Source organism: Phyllobates terribilis, unplaced genomic scaffold (assembly GCF_046119375.1).
Source record: "Phyllobates terribilis strain yellow unplaced genomic scaffold, ASM4611937v1 Scaffold_12__6_contigs__length_324123572, whole genome shotgun sequence".
Lineage (NCBI taxonomy): Eukaryota > Metazoa > Chordata > Amphibia > Anura > Dendrobatidae > Phyllobates > Phyllobates terribilis.
The window spans coordinates 39,067,439-39,088,218 of record NW_027362772.1 but is presented as its reverse complement, the minus strand read 5'-3'; the positions used below and the strand labels follow the sequence as shown (position 1 = coordinate 39,088,218).

General features: G+C 45.3%; 1 protein-coding gene across 1 annotated transcript in view; it reads left to right on the top strand.

The window, feature by feature from the left end:
* LOC141172009 (chemerin-like receptor 1) overlaps nt 1-20,780 on the top strand; it is a 203,295-nt gene that overhangs the window by 148,451 nt on the left and 34,064 nt on the right. The window lies entirely within an intron of this gene.

The window sequence follows — 20,780 nt, the reverse complement described above, 5'->3', positions numbered from 1 at the left end:
GCCTGACGGGCATTCAGGCGCTTGGCAGCATCAAGATATATCAGATTTTTATGATCCGTAAGAACCTGAACGGGAAATTCCGCACCTTCCAAGAAGTGGCGCCAGTGTTCAAATGCGAGTTTAATAGCCAATAATTCTCGATTACCAATATCGTAATTCAGTTCAGTCTCCGAAAAATTTTTTGAAAAAAAGGCACAGGGATGTAATCCATCCCCGTTATCCTGAGACAATACTGCGCCAACCCCCACAGAGGAAGCATCAACCTCAACCAAAAACGGCCTAGTAACATCAGGCTGCATAAGGATGGGAGCAGAGGTGAACCTCTCCTTGAGATACACAAAAGCTTCAATGGCCTCAGAAGACCACTGAACCGCATCAGCACCTTTCCTGGTGAGATCAGTCAGAGGTTTGACAATACTAGAAAAATTTTTTATGAATTTTCTATAGTAATTGGCGAAACCCAAAAACCTCTGTATCGATTTCAAACCAATAGGCCTAGGCCATTCCTGCACAGCCTGAACCTTAACCGGATCCATCTCAAAACCTTTGCTGGAGATAATGTAGCCCAAAAAACTAATTCTCTGTACAGCGAACTCACATTTCTCCAGCTTAGCAAAAAGCGAATTGTCCATTAATAACTGTAATACCTCACGCACGCTCCGCCAATGAGACTCCAGATCCGGCGAATAAATCAAAATGTCATCCAAATACACAACCACATTTTTACCGATCAAAGGTCTAAGGATGTCATTAATCAGATTCTGAAAAAATGCAGGAGCATTAGTAAGACCAAAAGGCATAACCAGATTCTCAAAATGACCCACAGGAGTGTTAAAAGCAGTCTTCCATTCGTCACCCTCCTTCATGCGCAACAGATTGTATGCCCCCTTAAGGTCAATTTTAGAGAACCACTTGGCCCCCATTAACTGGTTAAACAGATCAGGAATCAATGGCAGTGGGTAAGGATTGCGTACAGTAATTTTGTTAATCTCACGAAAATCCAGACAAGGACGTAAACCGCCGTCCTTTTTTTTTACAAACAAAAAATCCAACCGCCACAGGAGACTTAGAGGGCCTAATGTGACCGGCGGCCAAACTTGTCTGTATGTATTCCTCCAAAGTCTTCCTCTCAGGAATAGTAAGGTTAAATAAACGACTTTTAGGAAGAGTCGCTCCAGGGACAAATTCAATAGAACAATCATAGTCTCTATGGGGAGGCAAAACCTGCGATTCCTTCTCAGAAAAAACTCTCCAAAAATCCTGAATAGGAACAGGCAATTCTCCCCTATCCAAAGCTGCAATACGCCCGTTACAACACTTGTCATAACATTTATGGCTCCAGGATTTAATTTCACTGGTAGACCAATCCAGTACAGGATTGTGAAATTTTAACCAGGGCTATCCCAATATTACTGGAGAAGGCAAGTTATTCAACACTACCAAATCCAATTTCTCATGGTGAACACCATTAATAGTGAGAGGAAATTCACAGACCTTGAGAGTAATATTCTTCAAAGGGGAACCATCCACAGAAACCACAGCAATGGGAGATGATAAAGGTTCAGGTTTTAAATTGAGTCTTTCCACGAATCCCCCATCAATTACATTCAGAGTAGACCCACAATCGACAAACACCCGAAATTCCATTAATTTTTCCTGAGCAATCGTGGAAGCAGCTAAAAATACACCCTTGGAATTTAAACAGGCAATACGGGCATGACTGACCATTTTTTTTTTTTTCTTCATACGAAGCTCACAGCCTTTAATCAAATGACCAGATTTTCCGCAATAGAAACACAAGCCTTCAAAAAATCGACGGTCTTTTTCTTGAGAGCGAGGTGCCACCGATCCAATCTCCATCGGTTCACCACTGTTAGTACACACATTCTCATAACCAGAAACTGACATAGCAGAGGATTTGCTCTCATTAACCCTTGCACGCAGTCTTCTATCCACCCGTATAGCTAATTGCATAGCCTGTTGCAAATCTTCAGGTGTAGGATAAGCAATTAGCAGGTCTTTAACCCTTTCACTGAGCCCAGCAAGAAATAGACTTTTCAGAGCAGAATCGTTCCACCCTGTTTGAGTAGACCAACGACGGAAATGAGTACAATATTTTTCCACATTACCTGATCCCTGTTTTAAACGTCTCAACTCAGTCTCAGCTGATGCGACACGGTCAGGATCATCATATAATAGTCCCAAAGCAGAAAAAAAGCTATCCACTGATCTGAAGCATGTATCACTAGGTTGCAAAGAAAAGGCCCACTCCTGAGGCTCTTTGCGCAAAAGTGACATTATGAACCCTACGCGCTGGGATTCATCCCCAGAGGACTTAGGTCTCAAACGAAAATACAATAAGCAAGCATTTTTGAATGAAAAAAATTCTCGGTGTTCACCAAAAAATAAATCCGGCAAACATACCTTAGGCTCCAAGAAATGTGCTCCAGGACAGTTACTCACGTGCTGACGGAGCTCGGCCACCTCCAGAGAGAGTCCCTGCAGGCGATGAACCAAATCCTGAACCGACACCATGATGGAACAGAAAAATCATTCCTTAGAGAATTTGCTGGCTGGACTTACTGTTATGTTCTGCTACCAGAGCTAAGGAAAGAGAGGAGATCTGTCCCTACGATAGAACTCAGCTTAATCCCTACGATGTAACAGGGAACCTGATCCTGCGATCAGACCTGCTAAAGTCCTAAGCTAGTCTGTACGGAGACCTATAGATGTGGGGAGGGAATCCCTACAAGTACTAAGGACTGGGAGGAATATGGGACACCTCCTAACAGAAATAGTAGCAGACAGAAGAACAAACAAAATATATAGAACATAGAGGTCAGAAGACCAAGCAAACTAACAGAGCAAGACACAGAGCACAGGCTAGCTAGAAAGTAGATATACAATGAAGTCCAGCAAAGCCAGAAGGGCGGAGCAGGATTAAATAGGCCAACAAGGTCATGTGACCAGCAAAGGAAAAAAAACCTAAGAGCAAGGTTCTAACACTTTCTCTATTAGTCCATCTATACTGACCTCCATCAGGTTGCAAATTAAAAATAATTTTTATCTGCATCTACCTCTGAAAAAATATTTGGGCTTCTAGCTGTGTGTGGGACTTGTTCTATTAGTCCATCTATACTGACCTCCATCAGGTTGCAAACTGAATATAATTTTTTTCTGCATCTACCTCTGAAAAAATATTTGGGCTTCTAGCTGTGTGTGGGACTTTCTCTATTAGTCCATCTATACTGACCTCCATCAGGTTGCAAACTGAATATATATTTTTTCTGCATCTAGCTCTGAAAAAATATTTGGCCTTCTAGCAGTGTGTGGGACTTGTTCTATTAGTCCATCTATACTGACCTCCATCAGGTTGCAAATTAAAAATAATTTTTTGTCTGCATCTAGCTCTGAAAAAATATTTGGCCTTCTAGCAGTGTGTGGGACTTTCTCTATTAGTCCATCTATACTGACCTCCATCAGGTTGCAAACTGAATATATTTTTTTTCTGCATCTACCTCTGAAAAAATATTTGGGCTTCTAGCTGTGTGTGGGACTTGTTCTATTAGTCCATCTATACTGACCTCCATCAGGTTGCAAATTGAATATAATTTTTTTCTGCATCTAGCCCAGCCAATAGTTTTGGCCTAATACCACAGTTTGGCCACTCAGCTCTGCTCGGTTCCCATCCATTGTATTTTTGTGCAAACAACTCCAGAGTTGTGAATTAGTTAACCACCAAAATGAGTGGAAAAAGGCCTGCTGCTGGTGGAAAGGGGAATAGGCGTGTTGGGAAGGGGAAAAAAGGTTGTGTCCGTGGGGTAGGTGTTAAAGCAACAGTAACATCTGCAGAAGAAAGACCATCTTCCAGCCAAACTAAAATGTCTACTTCTTTTAGCGGACAATGTGATAAGATCCCTTTCTTACGGCCACGCCAATCGCTACAATTTCCAGATGAGGCACAAAAACAGCAGGTGCTTCAACGGATATCAAGTGCTCCTTTAAGTGGGCTCTCCTCCACATCAACTTCAACATCACAAATACTCCAGTCCTCAAAGGTGTCACCCCAATCGCACTTGCTTCCTCACAGCTCCCAAATCTCCAGCTGCCCGTCTGAGTATGAGGTAGAACAGATGGTTGAGTCTGCAGAGCTGTTTACTCATACTATAGCCTGGGAATCAGAGGTCGACTCCAGCGCTTCTGTGAATCCAGACGAGGAAATGATCTGCACTGATGCCCAGAATCTTTATCAGTCGGATCCAGGACCAGACGCAGAAGGTTCTGACCATAATGTAGACCCTCATTCCCAAACTGTAACTCCTGTTGGTGGAGACAATGAGGAAGATGATGATGAGACTCAAATACCTGATTGGAGCGACAACTTTAGTTTTTTGTCAGGGCAGGAACAGGTTGGCTCTGAGGACGACGGGTGTGATAACGCATAGGGTGATGATGATGAGGTTGGAGATCCCACTTACTGTCAACCCACAGTCAGCCAAGAGATGAGGTCAGCAGAGGAGGTGGAGGAAGATGCTAGTGACGACGAGGTCAGGTTGCGCCTTCCTGGACAGAGACGTAGTACTGGAAGCACGTCAACAACTGCATCCTCAAGCACAACTCTGCCACTCACCACAAGTCGTGGTGGCTCTTCAGGTCGCATGGCTGCTAAGCCTTGCATAGCCTGGGCATTTTTTCAGATCGATAAAGATGACCCAACTCGTGTTATCTGTAACATTTGTCAGCAAAAGCTAAGTAGAGGCCAAAAAATACATAGTTTGAGTACTTCATGCATGAACCGGCACATGGACATGAAGCATAAGTTGCAGTGGGAAGCTCAGTGTGCTACAATGCTGCCTAGCCGGCCGAGCCAACCACCGTCTGCTATATCTTGTGCATCCGCGGCCTCTTCATCCTTTGTGACTGGGGGGACAGCAGTCACACCTGTTTTGGGGCACAGACCTGCCACCTCTTTACCCGCAACAGCCAGCGTGATTGGCAGGTCATCATTTTCTTTGGAGGTGGTAACACCAGCTGGTGTTGAGCGCTGTCCGACATCGATAGCACCACCTTTGGATCAAGGCAACCTAACATGTCCGCCTGCATCTTCCTCACAGACCGGCAGTTTGCCGGGGACACCCTTATCAACCCCGTCTAAGCACAATAGCCAGCCCTCGGTCCCTCAGATGTGGACAAGTAAAAGACCATTTCCTCCTAGCCATGAGAAAGCTAAGAGGTTGAATTTCACCATCTGCAAGCTCTTGGCTACAGAAATGCTGCCTTTCCGCCTGGTGGACACAGAGGATTTTCGAGACCTTATGTCCGTCGCAGTGCCCCAGTACCAGATGCCCAGTCGGCACTACTTCTCAAAGAAAGGTGTGCCTGCGCTCCACCAGCATGTCGCACACAACATCACCGCTTCTTTGAGAAACTCTGTGTGTGACAGGGTGCATTTCACCACAGACACTTGGACGAGTAGGCATGGACAGGGGCGTTACATGTCGCTGACTGGGCACTGGGTAACTATGGTGACAGCAGGACAAGGGGCTGCTGTCCAAGTCTTGCCGTCCCCACGAGTTGTGCGTCAATCCTCTTTATGTCAAAGTTCCTCCACTGCTTCTGCCTCCTCAACCTCCTCTCGGTCTTCCACCTGCACCCAAAGCCTGTCTGGTCATGCCACATGCTTTCTAACTGCGCAGAAGGGATCCTGCACACCTCCTTACTATGCTGGCAGTAGGGCTCAACGTCATCAGGCGGTTTTTACTTTGAAATGTCTGGGAAATGTGAGTCACACAGCTGAGGAGTTGTGGTCAGCTCTGGAGAACCAATTTCATGAATGGTTGTCTCCACTGGACCTGAAACCAGGGAAGGCCGTGTGCGACAATGCTGCAAACCTGGGTGCGGCCCTTCGCCGGGGCAATGTCACACACGTGCCTTGTATGGCTCACGTGTTAAACCTGGTTGTCCAGCAATTTTTAGCCCACTATCCCAGACTAGATGGCCTTCTGCAGAGGGCACGGTCGCTGTGTGCTCACTTCCGCCGTTCGCATCCCGCAGCTCAGCGACTTACATCTCTACAGAAGTCGTTGGGCCTGCCACTTCACCAGCTAAAATGCGATGTGCCTACCCGGTGGAATTCAACTCTGCACATGTTGCAGCGACTGTGCAGCACCGACAAGCCCTGGTGCAATACGTTCTGACGTATAGCCTGGGCTAACGAGATCCGGAGGTGGGGCAAATCACGCTGGAGGAGTGGTCTCAGATCAGGGACCTATGCACCCTTCTGCACAGTTTTGAAATGGCGACGAAGATGTTTAGTGCTGACGATGCCATTATCAGCATGACTATTCCAGTGATTTACATGCTGGAGCACATGTTAAACAGAATTCGGAGTCAGGTGGTGGCACAAGAGGAGGTGGAGGAAGTAGAGGAGGAGGAGTTGTATGCGGAAGGGCTAACATCTGCAAGGTCCAGACGGTTGGCAGCACCAAGGCGGCAGGCATGTGAGGGTGGGGGAGATGGTTTTACCAGGGCGCATGGTAGCAGCCAAACTAGTGAGGAAGGTGCAGGAGCCCAGGAAGAAGTGGAGGACGAACTGATGGAAGACTCATCAGATGAGGGAGACCTTGATCACATTTCTGTTGTGCGAGGTTGGGGGGAGAGGACAGAGGAAGGAAGCATGATTGTTACCTCGCCACCAACACAACAGGCACTTGGTGCTCCTGGATGCGCAACACACATGAGTGCCTTCTTGCTGCACTACCTGCAACATGACCCTCGAATTGTGAGAATTAGAAATAATCCTGACTACTGGGTTGCCACACTGTTAGATCCCCGGTACAAAAGTAAATTTGCAGAAATTATTCCTGCCATAGAAAGGGATGCACGCATGCAGGAGTATCAGCAGAGACTGTTGCAGAATCTTACATGTGCTTTTCCACAAAACACCAGTGGTGCACGTAGTGAATCTCACAGTTCCAACTTGCCAACCGTGGGACCGTCAAGTGTTCAGCACTCAAACCGTAACAGAACCACAATATCTGCTGGTAACATCAATTTTGCGCAATCATTTAACCACTTTTTTAGCCCATCCTTTGCAAGGCCACAGGAGACAAGAAGTCTGACACATAGTCAACGCCTAGAGACGATGGTACAGGAGTATCTCCAAGTAAACATTGAAGCCATGACTGTGTCACTGGACCCTTGCTCTTTTTGGGCTTCCAATCTGGATAAATGGCCGGAGCTAGCCACTTACGCCTTGGAGATCTTGTCATGCCCCGCAGCCAGCGTTCTGTCTGAACGTGTGTTCAGCGCTGCTGGTGGTGTGCTGACAGATAAGCGCACGCGGCTCTCCACTGATAATGTAGACAGACTCACGTTCATAAAGATGAACAAATCATGGATCCGAAATGACTTTTCTACCCCTGTGTCATCCTGGGGAGAGTAAAAGCTTGATGATTGGTTAAAATCACCCTACCAACCGTTTTAAGCTTTCAAATTACTAATCATGTTTATCTGTATCTTGACTGGAAAATAATTTGGGCTTTGTAGCAGTGTGCAGCACTGATCCTATTAGCCCATCTGTACTAAGCTCCACCAGATTTAAAATTAATAATAATTTTTAGCTGCATCTAGCCCGGAAAATAATTTTGGGGCTCCGAGATGCGCAAGACACATCAGTGCCTTCTTGCTGCACTACCTGCAACATGACCCTCATATTGTCAGAATTCGAAGTAATCATGACTACTGGGTTGCCACACTCTTAGATCCCCCAAACTTTTCGATTAACCTTTTCATTTTAATATAGACCAAAAAAATGGTCATTTTTGAAATTATAAGCATTAGCAGGTTATTAGAAACTGAAATCAAACAGTTTTCAACTCAAAACTTTATTCTAGGTGATGTTACATTTTCACATAGGACCCCTTGTTCGAAAGGAGCTTCTGAACTCTCTCGTCCATTGAATTTGTCAGGTTTTGGATGGTTTCTGCTTCAATTGTTTTGCATGAGGACAGAATACCCTCCCAGAGCTGTTGCTTAGATGTGAACTGCCTCCCGCCATCATAGACACTCCTTTTGATGATGCTCCAGAGGTTCTGAATGGGGTAGAGGTCAGGGGAGCATGGGGGTCACACCATAAGTTTGTCCCCTTTTATGCCCATATCAGCCAGAGATGCAGATGTTTTATGTGCAGCTTGAGATGGTGCATTATCATGCAAAAAAATGATCTTGCTGTGAAATACATGGTTCTTCTTCTTGAACCATGGCAGGAAGTGCTGTTTGAGAAAATCCACATACATTATGGAGTTCATCTTTAGCGCCTTCAGGGATCCTAAAGGGGCCGACAATCTCTCTCCCCATGATTCCAGCCCAAAACATTACTCCACCTCCTCCTTGTTGGCGCTGTAGCCGTGTTTGCGTGGGGTGTCCATCAACCAGCCATCCTCCACTCCATCCATCTGGACCATCGAGCGCTGCACGGTACTCATCCGTGAACAAAACAGTTTTGAAATCAGTCTTCATGTAATGTTTGGCCCACTGGAGCCGTTTCTGCTTGTGTGAAGTGGATAGAGGAGGTCGACAGGATGGCATATGCACAGCTGCAAACCTCTGAAGGACCCTGCATCTTGTTGTTCGGGGGACGTTGGAGGCACCAGCAGCTTCAAAAACTTGTCTGCTGCTATGACAAGGCTTTTTTGCCGCTGCTCTTTTAATCTGACGTAATTGCCTGTAGGAAAGAGTCCTCAATTTGCCCTTATCAGCACGCACACGTGTGTACTGTGAATCAGCTACATACTTCTTGATTGCCAAGACACTTCATCCTGATCATCGCATAATGTTGATTGTAGTCATGCCTTGACCTAAACACTCCACAATTTGTTGCTTCTCAGCAGCCAACACATCCTTTTTCTTTCCCATTTTGGCAGAAAATGTAGGCTGCTTAATAATGTGAGACAGCCTTCTTAAGTAGTCTTGCCTTTCATTGGACACACCTGTCAAACTAATTAGCACAGGTGTCTGCAATTGCTTACAGTGATATAAAGAGCCCTGACACACATCACCATCAATGAGTTTAACTGACAAACAAACAAATTCTTCCCTTATCACTCCTAAACACTTTTTGCATAATAATTTGGAACACAGTGTACATGTGCTTTTCCACAAAACACCAGTGGTTCACGTAGTGAATCTTACAGTTCTAACTTGCCAACCGTGGTCTGTATGGAGTTGTTCAATAAAGGGCCCAAAATTAAGATAACATAGATGGGAGAGGTCTCTATGAATAGGAATTCCTAAGTATTTGATACCCTGTGAGGGCCAGGCAAAGGGAAAGTTGGACTGGATGGAATCCTATATGAATTTGGGGAGGGAGACATCGAGGGCCTCAGACTTCGCTGCATTGATTTTAAAATTTGACCATGTAACAAAGAGATCTATTTCAGCCATAACAGCATGGATGGATATATGTGATTGAGTGATATATACTAGTACATCATCAGCAAATAGAGAGCACTTGTACTCGGTGCCTCCCACCTCAATCCACCTAATATTGGGGTTATGGCGAATTGATGAGAGCAGGTGCTCCGTCACTAGGATGTATAAGAGAGGGGACAGAGGACATCCCTGCCTTGTCCCATTGGTGATTGTGAAAGGTGATGAAAATGTTCTGATGCACCCCCTGGGCCTTGGGACACCCGGAGCCGGACCCTTTTTGGTGGATGCTGGTGGTTGTAGTCTTCATGGCGGCGACCCGGTTCCGTGGCTCAGGGTGGTCAAACCAGTGGCGGAACTATTTATGTGGTTTTGATGTTTAAATGTCCGACTACGCCACCCGTGGATTGCGGTCAGAGTGAACCGCCGCTGCAGGGCAGACCGCTGAGGCTGGTGTTGTGGGTGCAGCAGAGCGTAGCATAACTCCCCACGGGAGGAGTATAGCCTCAGGGCAGTGTATGCGGAGGATGGGGGTGATGGTGCAGGGCAGCAGCAGTAACGACACGGAGTCAGTGATGCAGTCCAGGGCCTTTACTCACAGTTCTTATTATCCAGACCACGTCTGCAGGTAACGGCTGCCCACGTCGTACTGTGCTCACCAGGTGAGGGGCTCAGACAACTCCCAGATAACTTTGGAGCGCTTCACAGGACCCCCTTTGTGTGTCCTTTGTCTGGCCTTTCTTACCAACCCTTCTGTCCGGCTGCCTCGGGCCTCCTCTTGGTAAATTTGGCGCCAGTTTCCCTGACCCTATGTGCTGCCCTCCTAGCGGGTGTAGCGAGGGGCTGCGCCACATAAAATGTCACAGCCTCCGGTTTCTAGCTGAGGGTCGTTTCCTGCCTCCACTAGTTTCGGGGACCGGTCTCCCCCTGTGGCCTGACCCCTCCATGCAGGTGGATTCGGGCGTGCGGTGGCGACTCGCCCGTCCGCACCCCTGGGATCCCTTCGTTCCTCGTTCCTGGAGCCTTCTCCGCTCCTCTTCCTTCCTTCTCCCTCTTCCAGGCCTGGGCCTCTATTACTAGGCCCGCCTCCGGAGCAGAGCTCATGCAGAGCCCCTGCTCCCTGCCACTTCTGCTCAGACTTCTCTGCACTGAACTAAGATGGTGCCCACCTTTTATACTCCCTTCTCAATGCACCCAGGAACTGCTTCCTCCCTGCTCCTGCACTACAGGGTTCCCCTTCCTCAGTGTTCCCTCCCCCCACTCCAGCCAGGGACAGGGACTGTCGTGCCCATCTCAGGGGCATATTGGTCGCCCTGCCCCACGGCAATGTGGTGTAATGCATGCAGGTGTCGGGTCCTGATCCACACTCCATCCTTACCTGAGAGTGAGATATCACACCTCTGGGTGAGGTGCAATACCTCTGTAGCAACCGAGCCCTCAGGGTGCTACAGTTCCATTTATCTTCAGCCTAGGTGACGTATTGCGATACAGGGCCGTGATTTTGGCTATAAAAGGGTCCCCTAGACCCCTACCCCAAGCTTTTTAAGAGAATCATATATGGCGTGCCAGGAGACTCAATGTAATGCTTTCTCAGCATCCAACGAGAGTACCTAATTACAAATTTTTAACTGCATCTAGCCCAGGAAATACTTTGTGCCTAGTAGCAGTGTGTGCTAGTCAGCGGATTATCCCGGCTGTTAAGCAAGCTACACCACCTGTAGTTTGGACACTTAATTTTTTCAAAGGAAATGCTTCGGGACCACGGGATACTCAGTGAAGAGCATCAGGAGGCACCCCAAGGCATAGGGGCTGGGACTGGCAGTAGGATGCCTTGCGGTGGACAGCCGAGCTCGATCCTTATAAAAGCTTTTTAACTGCAGCAGCTTTAGTGGACGCTACTGGAGCTGGAATTACGCGGCTGCTGGCATGAGACTTGCCCTCCAATAGATCCTTGTAAATGGATTTAAAGTGTATTCATTCAAATTAGAGAGACAATTTAAATTAAAAAGCTTAGAGCTGCCTCCACCACAGGGGGGTTCGCTCGAGCCACCAGCAGACAGGCACCAGTATTGGGAGAGGGGGGCTGGCCATCAGGGTTCACCGCGGCTCTGGCACAAACCCGGCGACATGGAGGTGGCACGGGCAGGAGCGGACTGAACATGTCGGCTTCTCACTTTTTGGATTTTAGAAGGGCATGACATGCCTATATCTGTGTCTCCCCCTCCTTTTACTCCTCCACCTCTTTTCTTTTCTCATGACTATATGTACTTGTCACTTTTCCATGTGTTAGTTGTGTCTTCTGAGCAGTTTGTCAGCTTTTGGACACCTTTGAAGGTGTTTTCTATGTGTTTCTATGTGTTTTTGTTTGCCTGCCATTGGTTTTAACGGTGTTCGAAGGTGTTCGACGAACAGTTCGACAAACAGTTCGGCGAACACACGGGTGTTCGACGAACCGAACCGAACTCGAACACTACGGGGGTGGCTCAACACTAATCAGAAGCACTTCTCTGTCATATTAAACAGTGCAGGTTTCTGTTAGCAGTTCAGGGGTTAATCTGTTCAGCTTTGAGTCTCTGAGGCTTCCCAGCTTGGATGATCCCAGCGGTTCAGTATTGGCCACTCCCCTCTTCTATATATACTCGCCTCTGGCAATCTGGATTGCCAGTGTTAAGTCTTGTACTGCCTGGTGAGAATTGGAGGAGTCAGTTGTGGATAATGGCATTTTGGAGTGTTTATCTTTAACTGTTGGTAGGTTTTTCGGCTGTATGCAATTCCTTGTCCTCTCCTATTAAGTTTCCCTTCCTTTTCTTCCCGGTGTTCCTCTCTGTTGTCTTTGAGTGCATATTTGTATGATTGGTATTTTCAGTTATCCCTGTATGTCCTTCCTTGTTTGTCTGGTTTGTGTATATACATACACTATTCCTCCCCACTTCCCTGGGTGGAGGAGGGTCACAGATATAGGGCTGATGCAGGAGTTCAGCAAGGTACATGGCCCCAGCATCTTCACCATCAGAAGTAATCTGGTGAGCAGGAATATCTAGGGCACCCCTAGCATTAGGGACATGGAAGGAGCCCATGGCCCCAGGTAACCTGAGAACAGAAATGTGACAGTCCTTATGCACCTTCCCAATGACCTGAAGGCAAAGGGAAAGCTCTGGTCAGCAGCTCAACCATGCCACTAGTCTGAACTGTCAATCATGAGGCGCGTGCTGCCCCCAGCAAACAAGAAGAGAAGAGGTAGAGGAGCGGTGGGCTCTTGAAGATCAATAATGAGAAAACCCCTTTGATTTAAGAAAAGTACTGCATGTCCTGCTCTCAGATTTTGAGGGCTATAACTGCCAATTGTTATATAGGCCCCCAAACACCATTTTATCGCCTGTTATCCTCCCACCTCTGCTCTCCTCCACACTTCCTTCTGTCTGGACTAGATTTATTGGCAAGTAAGAATGTTTCTGAATATTTATAGACTATGAACTTCATGGAAAAGGTGAATAACAGATTCCACATCTAACAACAGAACCACATGAATTGAATTGGCTGCAGCTCCGGAGGTAACAAGAGTGTAAAACGTTATGTAACTCAAGATGTGTAGATCAGTAAAGCGAAATTATTAAAAAAAAAACACAACCAAATGTCCAAAAGTCTTTGATCCAAAAGAAAAAACCCACAATCTGCTTCTACTCCTATTTCAGGGTAAAGTATTATGATTGCAAAGTGCAGTAAATGGATTAAATCCAGACCTGCCGCAGATCTCGCTGCAAGTCTGGGAATAGAGTCATGTTTGTTTTACCCAAGAACAAAAATAAACTCAACTAAACCTGCATTAACACTGACATGACGATAATCCGTGTCTGGCAGAAGAAAAGGTTCACATGACAGTGATAAGGAACAGGCAAAGAAAAGATCTAAAAAATCAAAAATAATAGTCGTAGCAGTAGTATGGATAATAATATAGGAAATATTCTGCAAAAATAATAATTAACAATGATATAAAATTATCAAGGGTGATTGGATGGTGGTGGCCTATTTAAATATAACTTACACTGTCCCTTGGTGAAAAAGTGGTTTCTCACTTAAAGAAGCCGTACACTACTTTTACATTGATGACCTATCCTTAAGATAGGTCATCAATGTATGATCGGGCGGGGTCCGACACCCGGCACCCCCGCCGATCAGCTGTTATCGGCCGCGGTCACTAGTCGGAAGTACTCACTTGCCAAGCTGCTCTGTCTACTTGTAGTGGCCGGGGCTTGGTACTGCATATGCACCACCTATTCAAATCAATAGAAGGCAGATGTGTAGTACCCTGCAGCAGCCACTACAAGTAGATGGAGCAGCTTGGCAAGTGAGTACTTCCGGCCGGCAACTGCTGCCGCTGATAACGGCTGATCGGCAGGGGTGCCGGGTGTCAGACCCCGACCGATCAGACTTTGATGACCTATCCTAGGGATAGGTCATCAATGTAGAAGTAGTGGACAACCTCTTTAAGTATGGTGGTAAGATTGCATGTGTATCGTTTTTGTAGCTTGTCTGGCAATCTTATGCACTCCTGCAGTCTAACTACACAGTTATGATGTACTAGTCACTCATGCTAAGGTGCTCATCATCTTCTCTGTGGTGCCATTCCTCTACAATGTCAGGCATCAGCATACAGATTCCCTTAGGCATGCTAGGTCTTTGCCCATTTGTGGGCAGCTAATCTTTTTCCATCTGGCATATGCATTCTTCATTACCAGAAATAAGCTCCCTCTTTCTAGAATGACAACAGTCACATGCAGGAAACTACAATTACTTCACTATCAGGAGATTTGAGATTCTAGCTTTACTCCCCTGTGGCTCTCTCTGAGGCGCTGTCATAACACACTATGTAAAACTAGTACTACTCACCTCTACTTCTAGCTAGCTACAATTCAGCCATTTTCTGCTAAGCTCCAATGCTTCGACTGTGGCTCTCTCTGAGACACCATCATAACACACCATATAAAACTAATACTGCTCACTCCTACTTCTAGCTAGCTATGATGCATTAATTTTCTGCTAAACTCCAATGCTTCCTCTGTGGCTCTCTCTGAGATGCTATCATAACAGACTATGTAAAACCACTACTACTCACCCCTATTTCTAGGTAGCTACGATGCAGTCATTTTCTGCTAAGCTCCAATGCTTGCCCTGTGACTCTCTCTGAGCTACTCTCATAACACACTATGTAAAACTAGTACTTCTCACCCCTACTTCTAGCTATTTATGATGTCAGTCATTTTCTACAGAGCTCCAATACTTCTCCTTCTTCCTTATGCTGCGCTGTGAGTATACATGTGTCTGACTTCTACTGGAAGAAACCAGGAATCTTAAATGCTCTGTTATGTATCCCGTGAAGTGGGAAGCATTTAAATGCAGACATCACACTGCCCCTGTCAGAGCCGTATCACCAACACCTCAATATAGTAACTCTTCAACAACACAGCCCAATCCTCACTCGAAGTGGCAATCAATTGGGCACCACATTATGAGCAGGTTATAAAATATACATAGCATTGGAATTTTCATAAAAAGGCAAACTAGGTAACAAGGTGATATCTCTGGAACAATAGGGACAATTTTAACCCTTGGCATCACCAAGAATATTCCAGTACTTTTAATCCTTTACATCTACTACATCATGCTGGTATAGATGTCTGGAAAAGATTGGAGGGACTTGGGATGTGGAGACTATATGGTGGTGGAGGTCCATGAATAATTTTCAAATTACTGTTTCCACCCTGGGAGGATATAAGCCTTCACTTTAAATATATTTATATATTTAGCTCAAAGTTTACTCAAGGATTTAAGGGATTAATGATATTATCCTTCCTTTCCATTTTCATGGGAATGGCAATGGTTCAGTTCGCGAGATGCATCACGGTGATGAGTGAATAATTCTGCAGTCCACTCACTGGTTCATGACTTCTTACGAAGGAAATCATAGAAAATGCACAATACAGAAAGCCATATATCATTCCTATAAAATATATGAGTTTATTTGTTTTTCAATATCTATGATTAATGACATTTAAGATACAGCGAAGTAATTGGAAGTTTAAAACTACATTACATTTGTTGAGATGCATATTTAATAAGATTAAGGGGGCAGATATTTTTTACATTGTACATTTTATTTTAATATCAGAATTTATTTTTATTATTTATTATTATAGCACCATTTATTCCATGATGCTTTTCATGTGATATACATAATAAAAAACACGTACAATAATCTTAAACCATACAAATCACCAACTGGTACAGGAGGAGAGAGGACCCTGCCCGCGAGGGCTCACAGTCTACAAGGGATGGGTGAGGATACAGTAGGTGAGGGTAAAGCTGGTGGGTGGAACGAGGGTTACTGCAGGATGGACAGTAATAGGGGATATCTGAAAGGGAGAAATCATTTTTCACACCACTGAATACCATAACGAGGGGCATATAGTCAGATATAGCAAATCAGGCTCACAATCGGGAGGATTTATAATCTGAGACTGACAGATATTTCCAGAATGAAGGGGCTCGATAAGACTTGAACCCCAGACTGATCATAGTTTTTGGAAAAGCTGATAGTTGTGGATTCAGTAGAGATCGTGTTTAGGAATGAGTGGACCTGTGGTACTAGTACTGGTTCTGGTACCCGAACCAAACTTCATTCCAAAGTTCGGTTCAGGTACCAGAACTGTACCCAAACTTGGAACAGAACCCGAACTTTTGATCTGGAAAATCTCTCTCTCTCTTGACTTCCCCGGAACTCCGAACATTAAAATGGAACTCCGTCTTCGGAGATTAGCACCGGACACTAACTGTCTGTTGCGAACCCCAAACTTTTAAGTTCGGGTTCACTCATCTCTACTCATGTTGCTTTAGGTCCACAAAAGATAAACTGACTTTCCCTCTAATGGAGGACGCTTACTGGAAAAAACACTTGTGACATCACCGTGCTAGCATCATGACATCACCCATACTTTTATGGTGGGTTAGAGAATCACCAGTCCACTCCAGATTGATGGGTTATTTATTTTTGGACCCTAAAGATCCCCATCATTCAACAAAAGAGTCAGACTCTGTATGAGTCTGATCTGCAGTACCACGTATGGCCACATTTACAGGGTGGTGCTGTTAAAAGGGCTCTTCTGATGATCAATAGGGCTTTGTTAGTCAGGAGGGTTCTTTTCTAGAGGAAATAAGAATATATTTTCTGTTTTTCATAAGCAGCTCTTACCTCTACATTGGGATTCGTGATAAAGAGATCACATTTACTCAGGCACCATCATTCTGACAAAGAGTGAATATCATTTTTTCTTCTGGGAAATTGTTCACCTGTTATGGTAAATAGAACAGCGAGTCGGTCCCCAGTGGACATTAATATTTATGTAGAGCAGCAGTTAATCAGCCTTCACGTTTGCATTTCCTCCATTTATTCCACGTAGTTACTGTTCAACCAAGTGCCCAGAACTTCCGATGCAGCTCATCAACATGATTCCAGGTTACAGAACAAAGAAATCCAGTAAAATCTGCAATTGGTTGGTTCTTTTTTTTGCATCTATGGAGGTTCTCTACAAATATAAGGCTAATTCAGTCCACTAAATTGCATAAAAATTGTGTTTCTGGCAATTTATGGGTTGGGGTGGGATGTCTATGGGATCAAGGAGTGTTTTGTAGAAGGTCTGTAGAAAGGAGAGAGACTGGTCTAGGGGCTTTAAAGATGGGATCTGATCTGTGGTAGATGGGGTGAGTTGTGGTCTGGGATCCTTAGAAGTGGCTTGGTCTGTATGAATTACGACAATCTGGTCTGGGATCTATATACTTATTTTGGGGGTCTAGTTGGTGGTTTGTATTTATTTGGGATTGGAAGAGGTGGATAGCTGATGTTTGTTTGTCCCTTTAAGTATTTCATAGGATATGCATGATGCAGTGGTGCAGTGATGGAGACTTACACAGGAAAGAGTTTAAGGCTGTGTGCCCACGTAGCATTTTTCAAGCGTATATGCTGCGGAATTTCCGCAGCGTAAACGCTTGAAAAACGCATGGTAATCCGCACCCCATGGTCCCCAATGGGATTCCGCAACTTCTATGCACATGCTGCGGATTTTTCCGCAGCGTTTATGCCGCGTTCAAAAATCCGCAGCATGTCATTTAATTTTGCGTTTCCGCAAGCGGAATTGCCTTAGTCCAATGCATAAAAAACGCAAGGCAATTCCGCATGTGGAAAACGCGTGATAAACGCGCGAAAAATGCGCGATAAACGCGTGCGGAATTCCGCATGCGTTTTTCCGGGAGAGGACTTGCATTTATGCAGCAGAAATTTTCTGCTTCATAAATGCAACGTGGGCACATAGCCTAACAATTTTGTTCATGGGGATGGAATGAGCTTGATGGTTAGAGTCTTACATAAGGCAATGACGTAGTCTTGAATGGAGGTAGATCAGGGTGGGGAACCTCAGGCCCACGGGCCATTTATGGTCCATGATGATGTTTCCTCTGGCCCCAGGGCAAATTCCCGGGGACCGCAGTGTTCGAGCTCGCAGCTGCATTCTGACAGCCCCTGGCTGTTATATTTCTTTTTACTCTCAGAGCACGCACATGCAGCGTTCACTACTGAATGTTGTGGCTCGGGCAATGGAAGATTACATTCTCACATTCTCTACATTCTGGTCAGTGCCAGTGTCATGACATACTTTATGGGTGGCGTTATCATGCAACGTGCTCCCGTTCCACAGAACTAGACACCACCGGCAGTCCCTGTGTCCTCTGATATGTCTATGCCGCAGTCCCATGTCTGACTCCTGTGATGTAAATACCAAAGCCCAATGTCTCCTGTGATGTATATACAGCAGCCCCAAGTCACTCTAGTGATATCTATCCAACAGCTCCATGTCTCCTATGATGTCTATGCCACAGCCCCAGTGTCTCCTGTGATGTGTATACTCCAGCTCCAGTGTATCCTATGTAATATATATACTCCAGCCCCAGGGTCTCCTATGTGATGCATATACAACAGTCTTGGTGTCTCCTATGTGATGTGTATACAGCAGTCCCATTGTCTCCAATGTGATGTATACAGCAGTCTCAGTGTCTCCTATGTGATGTATATACAGCAGTCCCAGCATCTCCTATATGATGTATATACAGCAGTCCCAGTATCTCCTATGTGATGTATACACAACATTCTCAGTGCCTCCTATGTGATGTATACAACTCTCTCTGTGTCTCCTATGTGATGTATACTGCAGATTCCTCACTGCTTGAGTTCTATAAATATAACTTGAGCAGTGATGAATTTCCAACTGTGAGGAAACTTACAGTGTAATATACATCTGTAATCAGTATGACTTACTACTGCGAGTTCTTTACAAAACTTATCATCACAAAGAGTCACCTGCGCTCCAGATCGATGCAAATCTGGAGAAGCAGTAATGAGTCACAACATCATCCATACCACCTAAATCACAGCCATACTAGGATGGTATAAATATCCAAATGGTCCTTGGCAGAATAAAGGATCCCATTCCTAAAGTAGATAATAGGTATAACCAACTTTGGGCTGACACTTGCAAGAATTTACTGACACTTTACATAACCTGCTGGCAATTTCTTCAGCAGCTCCTCCTCCAAGCAGGTACAGTCTCTGTGTCACTCTCGATGCATGTCACAAAAAACACTTGGTCAGACCTTGCAGCCCTCTGGCGCCCGCTTATGCTGCTGGTCAAACACGGTATTGACCGAGGATAAGCACGGGCGCAGCTGCTCTAATTTATGTCGACTATTGTGGCACGTGATGTGACAGGACGTACAGTACAGACCAAAAGTTTGGACACACCTTCTAATTTAAAGATTTTTCTGTATTTTCTTGACTATGAAAATTGTACATTTACACTGAAGGCATCAAAACTATGAATTAACTCATGTGGAATTATATACTTAACAAAAAAGTGTGAAACAACTGAAAATATGTCTTATACTCTAGGTTCTTCAAAGTAGCCACCTCTTGCTTTGATGACTGCTTTGCACACTCTTGGCATTCTCTTGATGAGCTTCAAGAGGTAGTCACCGGAAATGGTCTTCCAACAATCTTAAAGGAGTTCCCAGAGATGCTTAGCACTTGTTGGCCCTTTTGCCTTCACTCTACGGTCCAGCTCACCCCAAACCATCTCAATTGGGTTCAGGTCTGGTGACTGTGGAGGCCAGGTCATCTGGCATAGCACCCCATCACTCCCCTTCTTGGTCAAATAGCCCTTACACATCCTGGAGGTGTGTTTGGGGTCATTGTCCTGTTGAAAAATAAATGATGTCCAACTAAACGCAAACCGGATGGAATAGCATGCCGCTGCAAGATGCTGTGGTAGCCATGCTGTTTCAGTGTGCTTTCAATTTTGAATAAATCCCAACAGTGTCACCAACAAAGCACCCCCACACCATCACACCTCCTCCTCCATGCTTCATGGTGGGAACCAGGCATGTAGAGTCCATCCGTTCACCTTTTCTACGTCGCACAAAGACACGGTGGTTGGAACCAAAGATCTCAAATTTGGACCCATCAGACCAAAGCACAGATTTCCACTGGTCTAATGTCCATTCCTTGTGTTCTTTAGCCCAAACAAGTCTCTTCTGCTTGTTGCCTGTCCCTAGCAGTGGTTTCCTAGCAGCTATTTTACCAAGAAGGCCTGCTGCACAAAGTCTCATCTTAACAGTTGTTGAAGAGATGTGTCTGCTGCTAGAACTGTGTGTGGCATTGACCTGGTCTCTAATCTGAGCTGCTGTTAACCTGCGATTTCTGAGGCTGGTGACTCAGATAAACTTATCCTCAGAAGCAGAGGTGACTCTTGGTCTTCCTTTCCTGGGGCGGTCCTCATGTGAGCCAGTTTCTTTGTAGCGCTTGATGGTTTTTGCAACTGCACTTGGGGAAACTTCTTTCTTAAAGTAATGATAGCCACTCGTTTTTCTTTACTTAGCTGCTATTTTCTTGCCATAACACAAATTCTAACAGTCTATTCAGTAGGACTATCAGCTGTGTATCCACCAGACTTCTGCACAACACAACTGATGGTCTCAACCCCATTTATAAGGCAAGAAATCCCACTTATTAAACCTGACAGGGCACACCTGTGAAGTGAAAACCATTTCCGGTGACTACCTCTTGAAGCTCATCAAGAGAATGCCAAGAGTGTGCAAAGCAGTCATCAAAGCAAAAGGTGGCTACTTTGAAGAACCTAGAATATAAGACATATTTTCAGTTGTTTCACACTTTTTTGCTAAGTATATAATTCCACATGAGTTAATTCATAGTTTTGATGCCTTCAGTGTGAATGTACAATTTTCAAAGTCAT